Source organism: Tachyglossus aculeatus, chromosome 13 (assembly GCF_015852505.1).
Source record: "Tachyglossus aculeatus isolate mTacAcu1 chromosome 13, mTacAcu1.pri, whole genome shotgun sequence".
Taxonomy (NCBI): domain Eukaryota; kingdom Metazoa; phylum Chordata; class Mammalia; order Monotremata; family Tachyglossidae; genus Tachyglossus; species Tachyglossus aculeatus.
Window position 1 is genome coordinate 1,640,719 of NC_052078.1, and position 17,871 is coordinate 1,658,589.

At 56.1% G+C, this 17,871-nt stretch overlaps 1 protein-coding gene across 1 annotated transcript in view; it reads right to left on the reverse strand.

The window, feature by feature from the left end:
- Positions 1-17,871, reverse strand: part of WNT3A (Wnt family member 3A) — an 85,094-nt gene that overhangs the window by 23,610 nt on the left and 43,613 nt on the right. The gene's annotated exons all lie outside the window — the stretch shown is intronic.

The window sequence follows — 17,871 nt, forward strand, 5'->3', positions numbered from 1 at the left end:
CCCCGGGCTGGGCTGACTGGAATCACGGCCTTCCGGCCGAGGATGGGAATAAAACCGGTTCCAAGAGCGGACAGGGTCGGGCGGATCCGGGGGGGCTAGGGAGACGCAGCTTCTAGATTGGTGGGTAGGGATTGGCTCTGTTGCTGAATTGGACTTTCCAGGCGCTTAGTACAGTGCTCTGCACACAGGAAGTGCTCACTAAATACTATTGAATGAATCCAGGTGTTGGGTCACTGGGGGGGACAGTCTGGGACGGAGAGGGGAGAATCAGGGGGGTGGGATGGTCCACATTTGACCACAAAAGTGTCCAAGAAGGGGACCAGCACAGAGGACTGGGAGGAGGAGAAGGAAGAGGGCGGCGAGAATAATAATAATAATAATAATAATAATAATGATAATAATAATAATAATAATAATAATACAATAATAATAATGGCATTCATTAAGCACTTACTATGTGCAAAGCACTGTTCTAAGTGCTGGGGAGGTAACAAGCTGATGAGGTTGTCCCACGGGGGGCTCCCAGTCTTCATCCCCATTTTCCAGATGAGGTCACTGAGGCCCAGAGAAGTGAAGTGACTTGCCCAAAGTCACCCAGCTGACAAGCGGCGGAGCCGCGATTTGAACCCATGACCTCTGACTGCTCTCCCGTAACGCACCTACTGATCAGCCAGCGACATTCATTGAGCGCTCACACTGTACTAAACGCCGTACCACCTAACTGCACCCTGAGAACACAATCAATCAATCAATCAATCGTATTTATTGGGCGCTTACTGTGTACAGAGCAGGGATTTGAACCCATGACCTCTGACTGCTCTCCCGTTACGCACCTACTGATCAGCCAGCGACATTCATTGAGCGCTCACGCTGTACTATACGCCGTACCACCTAACTGCACCCTGAGAACACAATCAATCAATCAATCAATCGTATTTATCGAGCGCTTACTGTGTGCAGAGCACTGTACTAAGCGCTTGGGAAGTCCAAGTTGGCAACTTATAGAGATGGTCCCTACCCAACAGTGGGCTCACAGTCTAGAAGGCGGCAGAGGAGGGGGGCCGCTTCCATTGTTGGGTAGGGATCGTCTCTAGCCGTTGGCGAATTGTCCTTTCCAAGCGCTCAGTGCAGTGCTCCGCACACAGGAAGCGCTCAGTAAATAGGATTGAATAAATAAATGAATGAATGGGGCCCCGCTGCCCACTGGCCCGGGGACTGTGTGATCGACGGTACATCTCTGCCCTCCTCGCCTGGACTCGGGGCATTTTCCGAGGCGGATGGAGGGGTGAATCCACTGTGTTATTAGGGGGAAGGGGGTCATTCATTCATTCAATCCTATTTATTGAGCACTTACTATGTGCTGAGCAACCCGCTGTAGGGGGGCGGGAGGGGGTGGCCACCCCCGCTTTCTGCCTCTCCTACTAAGCTCATTATGGCCGGGAATGCGCCAATTCTGTTGTACTCTCCTGAGTGCTTGATGGGTATCTTTTTTTTAACGGTACTTGTTAGGCGCTTACTATGTGCCAGGCACTGTGCTAAGCACCGGGGGAGATTCAAATTAATCAGGTTGGACACCGTCCCGGTCCCACACGGGGCTCACGGTCTTCACCCCCACTGTGCGGGTGAGGCAACTGAGGCACAGAGACTTGCCCGAGGTCACACAGCAAACGGAAAGCCGGACTCTCTCCAGAAAGAGTCTGGGGGAGGTGATCATTCAGTTCCATGCTGACAACCACCTGATAATAATAATAATAATAATAATAATAATAATAATAATAATGGCATTTATTAAGCACTTACTATGTGCAAAGCACTGTTGATCTCCTCCCAAGCACCCTATTCAGTCCTTTGCCTGTCGTAGGCGATCAGTACAGTCCTCTGCCCGCAGTAGACGCTCAGTACGGTGCTCTGCCCACAGTATGTGTTGAATACAGAGCTCTGCCTGAAGTAGATGCTCAGTACAGAGCTCTGCCTAAAATAGGTAGTCAATATAGTGCTCTGCCCTCCGTAGAAACCCAGTAGTGCTCCTTTCATAGTAGACACGCCTTACAGTGCTCTTAATAATAATAATTTTGGTATTTGATAAGCATCAGGCACTGTTCTAAGCACTGGGTGGGATACGGAGAAGCGGCATGGCTCAGTGGAAAGAGCCCGGGCTTTGGAGTCAGGGGTCGTGGGTTCGAATCCCGGCTCCGCCCCGTGTGTGCTGCGTGACCTTGGGCAAGTCGCTTAACTTCTCCGAGCCTCAGTGACCTCATCTGTAAAATGGGGATGAAGACTGTGAGCCCCCCGTGGGACAACTTGATCACCTTATATACCCCCCCGCCAGCGCTTAGAACAGTGCTTTGCACATGGTAAGCGCTTAACAAATGCCACCGTTATTATTATTATTACGGGATGATCAAGTCGGACACGGTCCCCGTCCCACACGGGGCTCATGATCTTTAGTCGACCCTCCGTAGAGTCCTGCGACCGCCTCCCCCACCAAGAGGTGTTCAGTACAGTCCTCCGCCTACAGTAGACATTCACCATAGACCCAAAATACAGCACTCTGCCGACGGCAGACTCCGAAGTACATTATTATTATTATTATTATTATTATTATTATTATTATTATTATTACAGTGTTCTGCCCGCGTGAGCCCACTGTTGGGTAGGGACTGTCTCTCTATGTTGCCAACTTGTACTTCCCAAGCGCTTAGTACAGTGCTCTGCACACAGTAAGCGCTCAATAAATACGATTGATGATCCAGTAGATAGTACGGCCCGGTTTAGACTCTCCCGCAGAACTCTCCCTTGCCGGGCAGCAGCGGCAGGGGACGGATCCGAGGGCGGGGATCCGAGTTGACTGCGTGGAAAGGCGATGGTAAGCCGTTTCCGGATTTTTTCCCAGGAAAACTCTACGGATCCACCGGCAGGATGATCGCGGGTGGAGGTGGGGCGTCCCGGGAGCGGGTGCGCCCAAGGAGCCGCTCCGGGCCGACTCGACGGCCTAAGACCTCACAGACTGTGAGCCCGCTGTTGGGTCGGGACCGTCTCTATATGTTGCCAACTTGGACTTCCCAAGCGCTTAGTACAGTGCTCAGCACACAGTAAGCGCTCAATAAATACGATTGAATGAATGAATGAATGAATAAGACCGGATGAGACCGCCGGCTCCGGCCTGCTCTTGCTCAAAACATCGGGATGACGGGAAAGGCCGGGTCTTTCCAGGGGACGGAATAATGATAATAATGATGGCTTTTATTAAGCTCTTACTATGCGCAAAGCACTATTCTAAGCGCTGGGGAGGTTACAAGGTGATCAGGTTGTCCCACGGGGGGCTCACGGTCTTCATCCCCATTTTACAGATGAGGGAACTGAGGCCCAGATAATAATAATAATAATGATGATGGCATTTATTAAGCACTTATTATGTGCAAAGCACTGTTCTAAGCGCTGGGGAGGTTACAAAGTGATCAGGTTGTCCCACGGGGGGCTCACAGTCTTCATCCCCATTTTACAGATGAGGGAACTGAGGCCCAGATAATGATAATAATAATGATGATGGCATTTATTAAGCGCAAAGCACTGTTCTAAGCGCTGGGGAGGTTACAAAGTGATCAGGTTGTCCCATGGGGGGCTCACAGTCTTAACCCCCATTTTACAGATGAGGTAACTGAGGCCCAAAGAAGTGAAGTGACTTGCCCAGAGTCACCCAGCTGACAAGTGACAGAGGTGGGATTTGAACCCATGACCTCCGACTCCAAAGCCCGGGCTCTTTCCACTGAGCCACGCTGCTTCTCAAGGGGAGGGGAGGTGGGGGACGAAGGGACCGGGGGATGGGGGGGACGCAGAGATGGGGAGGACCGGGGGGCAGGGGGATTTCAAATCAAAAAGCAGCGTGGCTCAGTGGAAAGAGCCCGGGCTCAAGAGTCGGAGGTCGTGGGTTCTAATCCCGGCTCCGCCATTTGTCAGCTGTGTGACCTTGGCCAAGTCACTTAGCTTCTCTGGAGAAGCAGCGTGGCCTAGTGGATTAGAGCATGGGCCTAGGAGTCAGAAGGATCTGGGTTCTAATTCCACCTCCTAATTCCTGCTGTGTAACCTTGGGCAAGTCACTTCACTTCTCTGTGCCTCACTTACCTCATATGTAAAATGGGGATTAATACTCCAAAGCATAATGCAGTGTCTGGCACATAGTATGTGCTTAACAAATACCATTTAAGAGAAGCAGCGTGGCTCAGTGGAAATAGCCTGGGCTTGGGAGCCGGAGGTCATGGGTTCTAATCCCGGCTCCGCCTGTCAGCTGTGTGACTTTGGGCAAGTCACTTCACTTCTCTGAGCCTCAGGTCCCTCATCTGTCAAATGGGAATGAAGACTGTGAGCCCCACGTGGGACAACCTGATCACCTTGTATCCCCCCCAGTGCTTAGAACAGTGCTTGGCACATAGTAGGTGCTTAAGAAATGCCATCATCATTATCATTATTATTCTCTGTGCCTCAGTTCCCTCATCTGTAAAATGGGGATAACACTGTGAGCCCCCCATGGGACAACCTGATCCCCTTGCATCTCCCCCAGTGCTTAGAACGGTGCTTTGCACATAGTAAGCGCTTAACAAATGCCATCATCATCATCATTATTGTTATTCTCTGTGCCTCAGTTCCCTCAACTGTAAAATGGGGATGAAGACTGTGAGCCTCCCGTGGGACAACCTGATCCCCTTGCATCCCCCCCCCAGCGCTTAGAACGGTGCTTTGCACATAGTAAGCGCTTAACAAATGCCATCATCATCATCATTATTATTATTCTCTGTGCCTCAGTTCCCTCAACTCTAAAATGGGGATGAAGACTGTGAGCCCCCCGTGGGACAACCTGATCCCCTTGCATCCCCCCCAGCGCTTAGAACGGTGCTTTGCACATAGTAAGCGCTTAACAAATGCCATCATCATCATTATAATTATCCTCTGTGCCTCAGTTCCCTCACCTGTAAAATGGGGATAACCCCGTGAGCTCCCCGTGGGACGATCTGATCCCCTCGCATCTACCCCGCGCTTCGAACGGTTGCCAACCCGTCCTTCCCAAGCGCTTTAGTCCAGTGCTCCGCACACAGTCGGCGCTCGATCAGTACGACCGAACGGACGAATGAATGAACGGTGCCCGGCACATAGTAAGCGCTTAACAAATACCGACGTTATTATCATTATGATTTAGGGACTCGGGGGGGACAGGGAGATGGGAAGCCCACGGGGGGAGTTGAGGAACGAAGAACCGGGGGGGACGCGGGGACGGGGAGGGGGACGTGAGGGCGGCCGCTCTCTGGCAGAGCCCCCGACGGCTCAGGGCAGACCATCCCCGCAACCCCGCTGAGGTGAATGAATCTGGCTTTGTGTCCGGCGCGTCACGCCATGTTAGCCTGTCAATGTGCCCAGATATTTGATATGAATTTCCCCCACGCCAGTGATTAGTGCCGAACACTCCCAAGTCATAGCAACCTGGAACTATGCGCACCTCGAGCCCCACGGGTGAGGGATGGGGGGACTCTATAGAAATGGTTTAATAAAACAATCTAAAGGGCGTGTGAATCGTGAAAAGCATTTTCACTTTTCTCTTTAGCTTAATCTCATGGTAGCTGGGATATTGTGTTCCGAGTAGGCCCAGCGGGGCACAGGCTGAGGTCCCTGAAAACCCTTTCTGCAGTGAGCTTTTCTGGGAGTTAATGATATACCGGGAGGAGGGGAAGCCCGGCTCCCCCGGCAAGTAAGAACATGTAGGCGAAGAAAAGCGCAGTGCTCCCGACACATCCTAAATGGCAACCATTTCTCATCCGGGGGTCAGAGGTCGCAACCTGGATCCTGGGACACCCGGCCGAGGGGCTCCGCCGGCGCGCCGGAGGGCCCGGGGGGAGCCCCGTGCGGGGTCGTCGGAGCCAACTGGAAAGACGAAACGGACGAGTCAAAGTCGCGGCGTCCGGGCGGACAGTGGGCAGGCTGTCGCCCTGCCGTCGAAGCCGCTGGGAAGGGACGGCGGCTCTCCCCGTCTCGGGCCCGGGACCCTGCGGCCGCCCTCCTTGGGGACGGCGGCGGAGGGGACGGTCTGGAGGCGCGGGGCTGGACCGAGTGACCCCGGGGAGGCCTTCTAGACTGTGAGCCCGCTGTCGGGTAGCGACCGTCTCTAGATGTTCCCAACTTGTACTTCCCAAGCGCTTAGTACAGTGCTCCGCACACAGTAAGCGCTCAATAAATACGATTGATTGCCTGAGACTGAACCCCCCTTTCTCCTCTCCTCCTCCCCATCCCCCCCGCCCTACCTCCTTAATAATAACGATGGCATTTGTTAAGCGCTTGCTATGTGCAAAGCACTGTTCTAAGCGCTGGGGAGGTTACAAAGTGATCAGGTCGTCCCACATGGGGCTCACAGTCTTAATCCCCATTTTACAGATGACGGAACTGAGGCCCAGAGAAGTGAAGTGACTCGCCCAAAGTCACACAGCGGACAAGTGGGGAGCCGGGATTTGAACCCATGACCTCTGACTCCAAAGCCCGGGCTCTTTCCACTGAGCCACGCTGCTTCTCTGTCCCCTCCCCACAGCACCTGTATATATATTTGTACAGATTTATCACTCCATTTATTTTACTTGTCTGCATTTACTATTTATTGTGTTACTCATGTGCCTCTAGCTTTATTTCTATTTATTCCGACGGCTTGACACCTGTCCACGTGTTTTGTTTTGGCGTCTGTCTCCCCCTTCTAGACCGTGAGCCCGTTGTCAGGTAGGGACCGTCTCTAGACGTTGCCGACTTGGACTTCCCAAGCGCTTAGTCCAGTGCTCTGCACACAGTAAGCGCTCAATAAATACGATTGAGTGAATGAATGAACGCCGAGAGGCAGCGGGAAGGGGGCTCCTCCGGGAGAGGAGTGGGTCTGCCGATGGGGGTCGAGAGCCTTGGAGAGAAAGGAGGCCGCGGGGAAAAGTCTGAGGAGGAATTGGCGGCGGGATAGGGGTCTCTCTCCGGTTTTGGGGTCCACTGACTCTGGCGGCCCCGGGAATAGGGGTAGGAGGGGCGACCCGAGGCCCGTAAGTGACCCGGACGCGAAGGAAGAGGGCCACCGATCAGCAGAGGCGGCCGGCTGGACGGACACCTAAAGCTCTCCCTTTGGAGACCCCCGACACCCCCCTCTGCCCCCCGTTGCCAGCGGCGAGCTACCTTTTCTTTAATTAACTCATTAAACCAATTAACGGACGGTTGTGATGGCAGAGGGCAGAGCCGGACTCCTCCCACCCCCACCTGTGGCACGCTGCGTGACCTTGCCAAAACGGCCTAACCTCTCTGGGCCCCCGCTTTCCCACCTGTACAATGGGGAGGCCCATCCCGGGGAAGCAGAAGGGAGTTGGGGGATTTGGGGGCGCTGGGGGTGGTGGGAAGACCACGGGGCCCCCGGTCGGAGAGGGTCGGAGAGCGGGCAAAACCATCGTAATAATAATATTAATGGTATTTTATTAAGCGCTTATGATGTGCAAAGCACTGTTCTAAGCACTGGGGAGGTTACAAGGTGATCGGTTTGTCCCACGGGGGGCTCACGGTCTTCATCCCCATTTTCCGGATGAGGTCACCGAGGCCCAGAGAAGTGAAGCGGCTTGCCCAAAGTCACCCAGCTGACAACTGGCGGAGCCGGGATTTGAACCCGTGACCTCTGACTCCAAAGCCCGGGCTCTTTCCGCTGAGCCACGCTGCTTCTCCGTACCGAGGCCCGGAGAGGGGAGAGGTTCGCCCGAGGTCACCCAGCGGGCCGGGCCCAGAACCCAGGCCTCACTCCCGAGTGGACGCCCGCCGGCGGAGGCGGTTGCTATGGAAACCGGGCCCGAGTGGCGAGGAGGCTGGGGAGGATCCAGAGATTGGGGGGGTTGCGGTACCCGCCTGCCCTACCCTATCCACCGAGGTCCCTTGTTTGAGACCCTCCGGGCCAGGGGCTGGGGGATAATAATAATAATAATGACGGCATTTGTTAAGCGCTTACTATGTGCAAAGCACTGTTCTAAGCGCTGGGGGGGATACAATGTGATCAAGTTATCCCACGTGGGGCTCACAGTCCAGTTCCCTCCAGGAATCCCAGGCCCAGACGGGTGTGTGTGCGCGTCTGTGTCCCCTGTCTCCCCTTCAGACTGGCAGCCCCTGGAGGGCAGGGAGAGGCCAGGGGCGGGGAGGGGGAGAAACCACCCCCAGCCCATCCCCTGCCTCCAGCCGAGCTGATTTGGAGGAGTCAAAGCCTGTCCTGAGTCAGACCACAGGCCGGGCCCCCGTCCCGTCCCGCCATCCCCCTGTCCCCCAACCCACCTCCCCGCCTCCGCCTTGGCGGGCCGCTTCCGCGACAGGATGGGTGCCCGCTGGGTGGCAAGGGGAGCTCGGGCATGCCGTGCAGAGGCAGGGGGATGGCCGCGTTGCCCTCCCAGTTGGCACGCCCTAGGAGGTGTGAAGAGAAGGGGTGTGTGGCTGTTGTGTGAGTATGTGTGTGGCAGGGGTGCCCTGTGGCCCACCTGCCAGGGAATAACTTTGCCTCTGGAGCCGCCCGGAAGCCCGCCGACCCATCCAACCCCGCCGGCCAGAGCAGGGCGAGCTGTAGTCGGTGGGTCTCTCTCACACACACACACACACACACACACAAAATCCCACAACAACACACCCGGAGCGGACCCTATTCTCTCCCCATCAACAAGGCCGCCCCGCAGGCCCCGAAAGGAGCAGCCGCCGACTGCAGAATCGGGCCGGCGCGACCTTTGACATTATTAGGCGCCCCAGTGACCCCGATCCAATCAGACTGATTAACCAGAGCAGAAACCCCATCGGGACCCCCGCCTCCCCAAGCCCCCCGCCGTCGGGGAAGACCTCACCACGGGCTCGGGGCTGAACCTGTTTCCGAAGCGGGACGGTTTCGGGTCCCGCTTCTCCATCAGTGGGTCCGTCAGTCTGCCCGACCTCATTAAGAACTTGTCCCGTCCACCATGACGACAGGTCACTTCTCAGCTCCACGGACAGCTGGAGGCCGGGAGGGCCCGAGCCGGGGGCCGGGGGGCGGGGTGGGGGGAGATGTGGGGAGAAAGGGGAAGATGGGGAGGAGGAGGAAGAGGAGAAGAGAGGGGGTTGGGCTCTTCCTCCTCCTCCTCCTCCCCAGGGGAGGTGGGGTGAGGCTACTGGAGAGACAGAAACAGAAAGATAGCGACAGTTCCGGGCGATCAGTCAATAGTATTTATTGACTACAGTGCCCCACTTCTTAGTATAGTGTTGGGTGCCTAGTAAGTGCCTTCGTAGAGAAGCAGCATGGCTCAGTGGAAAGAGCCCCGGCTTGGGAGTCCGAGGTCGTGGGTTCAAATCCTGGCTCCGCCACATGTCTGCTGTGTGACCTTGGGCAAGTCACTTAACTTTTCTGAGCCTCAGCGACCTCGTTTGTAAAATGGGGATGAAGACTGTGAGCCCCACGTGGGACAACCTGATCACCTTGTATCCCCACCCCCCCAGCGCTTAGAACAGTGCTTTGTACATAGTAAGCGCTTAACAATTATTATTATTACCGGAAAGAGCCCTGGCTTGGGAGTCAGAGGACATGGGTTCTAATTCCGCTCCACCATTTGTCAGCTGGGTGACTTTGGGTGAGTCACTTCACTTCTCTGGGCCTCAGTGACCTCATCTGTAAAATGGGGATCAAGATTGTGAGCCCCAAGTGGGACAACCTGATCATCTTGTATCTATCCCAGTGCTTAGAACAGTGCTTTGTACATAGTAAGCGCTTAACAATTATTATTATTGCTGGAAAGAGCCCGGGCTTGGGCGTCAGAGGACGTGGGTTCTAATACCGCTCCACCATTTGTCAGCTGGGTGACTTTGGGCGAGGCACTTCACTTCTCTGGGCCTCAGTGACCTCGTCTGTAAAATGGGGATCAAGATCGTGAGCCCCAAGTGGGACAACCTGATCACCTTGCATCTATCCCAGCACTTAGAACAGTGCTTGGCACATAGTAAGCATTTAACAAATACCAACATTATTATTATTATTATAGCACCATATTAAGCAGCTGGGAAGGCACATGAGTGAAGCTACTGAAGGAGACAGACTGAGACAGACAGAGACAGGGAGATAGGCCAGAGATGGGGAAGCAGCGTGGCTCGGTGGAAAGAGCCCGGGGTTTGGAGTCAGAGGTCATGGGTTCAAATCCCGTCTCCCCCACTTGTCAGCTGTGTGACTTTGGGCAAGTCGCTTCACTTCTCTGGGCCTCAGTTCCCTCATCTGGAAAATGGGGATGAAGACTGGGAGCCCCTCGTGGGACAACCTGACCACCTTGTAACCTCCCCACTGCTTAGAACAGTGCTTTGCACATAGTAAGTGCTTAATAAATGCCATTATTATTATTATTATTATTATGGAGGTCCAGCCAGGCACCCAGAGAAAGGGAGAGACCCCGCCTCAGGTCCTCCCAGCCAGCCCCCCAACCCCTGGAAGAAGACAGTTACAGTCCTCCTGGAAAACGGGCTCTTCCTGGGGTCTGGTTAGTCATGGGGTGGGAGTGGGTTCCTCACCCGAACCAGAGTCCCCTCTCCCGTCGACTGCCACCCTGCCACCCCCGACCGAGGGGGGCCTCTGGGCGCCTGGACCGTCGGCTCCCCGACCGGGGAAGACCCCCGGGCCGACCCCATCCCCACCCCGGATGGATCTCCCAGGACGACAGCGGTGTCAAACTCCAGGGTCATCCGGTCCAGCCCCCTGCCCCGGGCCGGGACTAACCCGGAATACTCCGCCGGTTCCTAAACTTCTCCATCCCCCTTCACCGCAAAATTCTGCTTTCCGGCTCTTCCGGATCCCTCCTGCTACAGTTTCACCTTGCCTCCAGCTGGGGAGGGGGTACAAATTTGCCTCACCCCCCAACCCCCCCCAACACACATCCCTAGCCCCTGTGCTCTTCCCCACCGAAAGACCCCGGAAGCCCACCCTTGGAGGAGAGGCCTACGCCTTTGCCCTGCAAGGGCAGGAGGGTCTCGAGGAAGCGTAGATGGGTGGGAGAGCAGGGGGATGGGCCATCAGGCACCAAATTGGGGTGGGCTGGGGGTGGGGGGACTGCTCATCCAGCACAGCTGGGCCTAAGGGGGGCAGGGGGGGCACAGAACCCAGCCCCACCCTGCTGCCTCACCTTCCCCAGATGGGGTCTGCTGAGGGGTGGGGCCAGAGGGGCGAGGGGGGGTCGATGGGGATGGGGAACTGATTTCCAGAGAAACAGCGTGGCTCAGTGGAAAGAGCCCGGGCTTTGGAGTCAGAGGTCATGGGTTCAAATCCCGGCTCCTCCAGCTGTCAGCTGGGTGACTTTGGGCAAGTCACTTCACTTTTCTGTGTCTCAGTTCCCTCATCTGGAAAATGGGGATTAAAACTGTGAGGCCCCCCCCGGGGGGGCAACCTGACCACCTTGTAACCTCCCCAGCACTTAGAACAGTGCTCTGCACATAGTAAGCGCTTAACAAATACCATTATTATTATGATGATCCGGAGCCACCCACCTTGTGGGCCTGGGCTTGACCTTAAGGGACCACCCTAACGCTCTCCCCCGACCTGCCCGTCCCGCCCCATTCAGGAGCAGATGCCAGACTGGGGGGCGGGGGGTGGCGGATCAGAGGAGAGGGTCAGAGATCCCATCTGAAGACAGAGACACACATGCTCACACACACACACACACACACACACACACACACACACACACACAAACACACACTCGCACCCCCAGGCCCAATTCTTCAGCTCTGAGTCATGGAGGGCGGGCGGGCCGGCTCCCTCTTGTCTCCCCCCTCTCCCATGGGAGCGGGCCAGAGCACCTGGGCTCCAGTCCTCCCACCCCCCACCCCCACCCCAGCCTCCCCCCGACGACCACCGGGGCCTGGGGTGGCAGGGGGCCCGGCGGGTCCAAGACACGGACCAGAGATGGTTTCAGGATCCGGTCGCCGTGACGACAGAGGACCCGGTTGGGGATCAGAGAGAGGGGAAAATCCCCCTGGGGTCTCGAGGAACCCACCCATCCGGGCGGTCCGGCCTGGCTAGAGTCCGGCGGATTCCGGCCGGCACCCCGCTTTTCCTGGGGCCCGGCCCCGCCGGTGGTACGGACGCTTAGAACGGTGCCTTGCACATAGTCAGCGCTTAATAAATGCCATCATTATCATTATTATTATTACGGAGAGGTGGTTCCCCGGGACAGCAAAGTCACAAAGCCCGGGCAGGACTGTGGCTGGCACAGCACTCTGAACGAAGACCGTCAGCTTCTTGAGTCGCGAAGCAGTGTGGCTCAGTGGAAAGAGCCTGGGCTTGGGAGACAGAGGTCATGGGTTCTAATCCCGGCTCCGCCGCGTGTCAGCTGGGTGACTTTGGGCAAGTCACTTCACTTCTCTGGGCCTCAGTTCCCTCATCTGGAAAATGGGGATTAATGTGAGCCCCGCCGTGGCACAACCTGATCAACTTGTATCCACCCCAGCGCTTAGGACAGTGCTTCGCACATAGTAAGCGCTTAACAAATGCCATTATTATTATTATTATTGAGTCAGTTGATCATACCTGTGGAGTGCTTTCCGTGTGCAGAGCACTGCACTAAGTGCTTGGGGGAGTATGATAGAGCAATAAACATATTCCCTGCCCACCAGGGATCGTGTCTGATAATATGTGCTCCCAAGAGCCCAGGATAGTGCTCTCTGCACATGCTTCTCAAGGGCAGGGAAACTCAATGGTGCTCTCCATAGCGCTCAGTACAGTGCTCGGCAGGTATTAGACTGTAAACTTCTCTAGGGCAGGGTCGAAAAGCCTTGCTTTGACGTTCTACCAAACCCTCAACCCATTTCTGAGCACTCAGTCGATTCCAGATGGAGCAACTGATGGACTAAATGGATGAGGGCCTCTTTTGGGCACTCCAGAAGACCCCCCTGCTCAGGCCTCCCCTCTTGCCAGACTTCTGGGAAACTCTTCCAACTCACCGTCCCAGAATAATAATAATAATAATAATAACAATAATAATAATAATAATAATAGCATTTATTAAGTGTTTACTATGTGCAAATAACTGTTCTGAGTGCTGGGGAGGTTACAAGGTGATCAGGTTGTCCCACGGGGGCCTCACAGTCTTCATCCCCATTTTACAGATGAGGGAACTGAGGCCCAGAGAAGTGAAGTGACTTGCCTAAAGTCCCACAGCTGACAATTGGCGGAGCCGGGATTTGAACCCACGACCTCTGACTCCAAAGCCCGGGCTCCTTCCACGGAGCCACGCTGCTTTTCCCCTGCCACTCAGGCGGAGTGCCGGGAGACCCCCTCGGTCCCCCACGGCCGTGGACTCTGGGCCGCGAAAGGATTCGGGATTGGAAATGAGTCGATACTGAGCGCTTCTGGGAGCGGAGCACTGTACTGAGCTCTTGGGAGTATTCGATAGAGCAAGAAGACCTCGAGGAACTTGTGGCACAAGAAAGCTCCGTGCCCAGGCAGAGGTTGCCTCTGTCCACGTGGCAACGCCAGAGTTCTGCTACCTTGGCAGGACCCCCCCTTACCCCCCTGCGTCCCCGCCACCGGTCAAATTTTGGACCACTCCAAGGGGCAAGTGGGGTTTTCATTCATTCAATCGTATTTATTGAGCGCTTACTGTGTTCAGAGCACCGTACTAAGCGCTTGGGAAGTCGGGGAACGTGGGGATAGAAAGTCACCAGGGCCGGGGGAATTCGGCGACATCCAATCCCTTCACCCCGCTTAGATCATGAGCCCCCCTAGGGACAGGGGCCTAATCCCCTCCTTATTCGTTCCCAGCGCTCAATACAGGGCTCTGCACGCAGTAAGCACTTAATAAATACTATTAACCTGATGCGCGCAGGGAGGATTAATTAAGTCATCAAGGACAGTCTTCTCAGAGAGGAGGCGGGTGGGGAGAGGGCCTCTGAACTCCTATGATGAGGTCACCTGGCTGACTGAGAAAGAACTAAATGACCCCAATCCCCACCCCTCAACCCCGGTCCTACCTCACCTCTCTAAACTTACTGCAGGATCTGTGACGGCGGGAACTACCCAACTCCTCTGGGAGGAAGAACACTGTACTAGATGCTTGGGGAGTTCAGAATCCGTCCACTCTAACGGGAGCGGGGAGAAGTGAGCTGCATGGTGGAAATATTAATAATAACGATGGCATTTGTTAAGCGCTTACAATGTGCAAAGCACCGTTCTGAGCGCCGGGGAAGATATAAGGCGACCAGATTGTCCCAAGCGGCGCTCGCAGTCTTCATCCCCATTTTGCAGATGAGGTCACTGAGGCACTGAGAAGTTAAGTGACTCGCCCAAAGTCACCAGCTGACGATTGGCGGAGTCGGGATTTGAACCCATGACCTCTGACTCCCAAGCCCGGGCTCTTTCCATTGAGCCACGCTGCTTCGCCGGAGGACCTGGGTTCTAATCCTGGCTCTGCCACTTGCCTGCTTTAGGACGTTGGGCGAGTCCTTTCTTCTCTGGGCCTCAGCTTCCTCATCTGGAAAACGGGGATTCAATACCCGTGCTCTCTCACCTTTAGACTGGGAGCCCGGTGTGGGACAGGCACCGTGCCCGACCCGCTTCCCTTGTATCTACCCCAGCGTTTAGTACACACAATGAGAGCGTAACACGACGGTTATGATGAGGATCGCGGTCAAGCGCTGTAGGTACGTAGACACCGACATATGTTGCCAACTTGTACTTCCCAAGCGCTTAGTACAGTGCTCTGCACACAGTAAGCGCTCAATAAATACGATTGATTGATTGGCACGCGTGCTGAAGTGCGGAGCACTAGAGCCGGCCCAAGGGAAGACCTTATTCAGGGGCTGGGACACCTGTCTGGGGAAAACTCGTTGGAGGAAGTGGGATTTCGGGGTCACGGGGTGGGGGGGCGGCCTGGCTTCCCCTCCCCACAATTGGGTCTCTCGCCTTCCCAGCAGCCTCGCTGCCTCGAGGGGGAGGGCTGGGGGTCGAGAGGTCATCATCATCATCATCAATCGTATTTATTGAGCGCTTACTGTGTGCAGAGCACTGTACTAAGCGCTTGGGAAGTACAAATTGGCAACATATAGAGACAGTCCCTACCCAACAGTGGATCCGCTCCATCCCCGTCTCCGGGCCGGGGCTGCCCTTCGACCCCTCCAGCCAGCCAGCCCTCACCCTCGCCACCGGAACAGCTCGTCCTGAACTCTCACCCCGATCCCTCCTATTTGGGGAGGGGGGGGGGGATGCAGGCATTTCCCTCCAACAGACAACTCCCCTCCCTCTCGCTCTCCTCTGATATCTCAGGTATGTCTCCCCCCTCGGGGAATCTGCAGGAAGAATGTAGCCGTGGTGTGTGGGGTTGCCTTTCCCCTGCTATACCACCCTGTTCTCCGGGCCCCCGGCCCCCCGCCCACCGGCCCGGGCCACAGCCTCCCTCCCTCCCACCCACCCCCCGTTCCCCAAGGGGTAGCAGCATTCTTAAGTCTTGGGATCGTCTGGGCTCCCGTGACGCCAGCGGACCGCCGCGGGGGGCTGCAGACGGGCGAGAGGTGGGGGGGCCCGGGAAGGGGCTGGCATCCTCGTCATCATCATAATGATGGCATTTATTAAGCGCTTACTGTGTGCAAAGCACCGTTCTAAGCGCTGGGGAGGTTCCAAGCTGATCGGGTTGTCGGCTCACAGTCTTCATCCCCATTTTACAGAGAAGGGAACTGAGGCCCAGAGAAGTGAAGGGACTTGCCCAGAGTCACCCAGCTGGCAGTTGGCGGAGCCGGGGTTTGAAGCCATGACCCCTGACTCCAAAGCCGGGGCTCTTTCCACCGAGCCCCGCTGCTTCTCCAGCTGATCGATGCGGCCGGCCTGCGGGGGGGGACGGACGGACGGATGGCTTCCCGCGCCCCGAGAGCCCGCCGGGAACGGGGGTCCCGGGCCCCTGAGGAAAACTGTGCCCGGATGGAATCCAGACCCCCCTCCGCATCATCTCTGCGTGGCGCTGGTGGCCCCCGGCCTACCGGACGGATGGACGGAAGGCGGAGGAAGGGAGGGAAGGAAGGAGTTAGGCCAAGCAGTTTGGCTTCCGGATGGTCTGAGGCACCACCTACGGCGTACCACAACTCCCACAACACACCAGACACTGCCCTTACCGCTCCGACACACCACTCGCCGCACCTTCGGCACACCACAACTCCCACAACACACCACACGCCGCACTTACGGGCGTGCCTCGACTCCAACCGACCACACGCCGCACTTACAGCATGCCACAACTCCCACAACACACCACACACTGCTCCTATGGTGTGCCACAACTCCGACTTAGCTAACCCTGCCTCTACAGGGTGCCACAACTCCCACAACACACTTCAAGCCACACCTACAGCACGCCGCGACTCCCACGACACAACACAGCTACAGCACACCACAACTCCCACGACCCACCACACCTAGAAACCTCACAACATCCCCCCAGATACAGTGCATCGCGACTCACCCAACCCACCACATATAGCATCTACAGGGCACTACAATTCACATCCCACAGCGTGGCCTAATAATAATAATGGCATCTGTTAAGCGCTTACTATGTGTAAAGCACTGTTCTAAGCGCTGGAGGGGAATACAAGGCGATCAGGTTGTCCCACGTGGGGCTCACAGTCTTAATCCTAGTGACTACAGCCCAGACTTGGGAGTCAAGAGGACCTGGGTTCTAATCCCCGGCTCTGCCACTTGTCTGCTGGGCAACCTTGGGCAAGTCACTTCACTTCTCTGTGCCGCAGTTACCTCATCTGTAAAATGGGGATCAAGACTGGGAGCCCCACAAGGGACAAGGATTACGTCCAATCCTATTTCCTTGTATCTACCCCAGCGCTTCGGATAATCAATCAATCAATCGTATTTATTGTGCGCTTACTGTGTGCAGAGCACTGTACTAAGCGCTTGGGAAGTACAAGTTGGCAACATATAGAGACAGTCCCTACCCAACAGTGGGCTCACAGTCTAAAGATAAGGATAAGGCTTGGCACAGAGTAAGCACTTAACAAATACCACGGTTACTATTGTTATTATTACCCAACACCTCACCACCGATACATCACAACCCTCCCGCCGAACCGCACTTTCCGTACGTTACACTTCACACTACGCCCACCCCCCAAGGTCACAACCTATCCACCCCACACGTCCGCCCTCCCTTCGAAGCCTTATCGAAGGCCCATCTCCTCCTCCCAGAGGCCCTCCCTGACTAAACCCTCCTTTTCCTCTTCTCCCACTCCCTTCTGAGTCGCCCTGACTTGCTCCCTTTATTCATCTCCCCTCCCAGCCCCACAGCGCTCATGTCCGTATCTCTCATTTATTTATTTATATCAACATCTGTCTCCCGCTCTAGACCGTAAACTCCGCCCGGGCAGGGAATGTTTGTTGCTCCGTCGGACTCTCCCAAGGGCTTAGCACAGTGCTCTGCACGCACTAAGCGCTCAATCAATACGATCGAACGAATGAGCGAGTGAAGGGACGGGCTGGGGCCCGGGATCGGGTCAGGAGGGATGTAATGGCTGGGAAAAGGCCGAGCCGAGACCGGGACCGAGATCTCCGGGCCCCCGGCCCAACTTCAGGCCCCCCTGGGCGGAAGCCTCGTGTCAAGGTTTTATCGTGTGGGGGATCCCCTCGGATCAGCCCCCTCCCACGCCCCCCACGCCCGAACGCCCCAACCGGAGACGGCTCGGATCGGGATACGAGATCCTCGATAGTTTGGGTGCGGAATGCCCGCTGTGTCGGTTACCCACCCCCGCTGCAGACTGCGGTGCCCACATCCGGCCCCCTGCCCTCCTCATCCGCTTGCCCCCTTCCCCAGAGCCGCTCGGCTTCCCGCCGGCCCCCTCCCCACC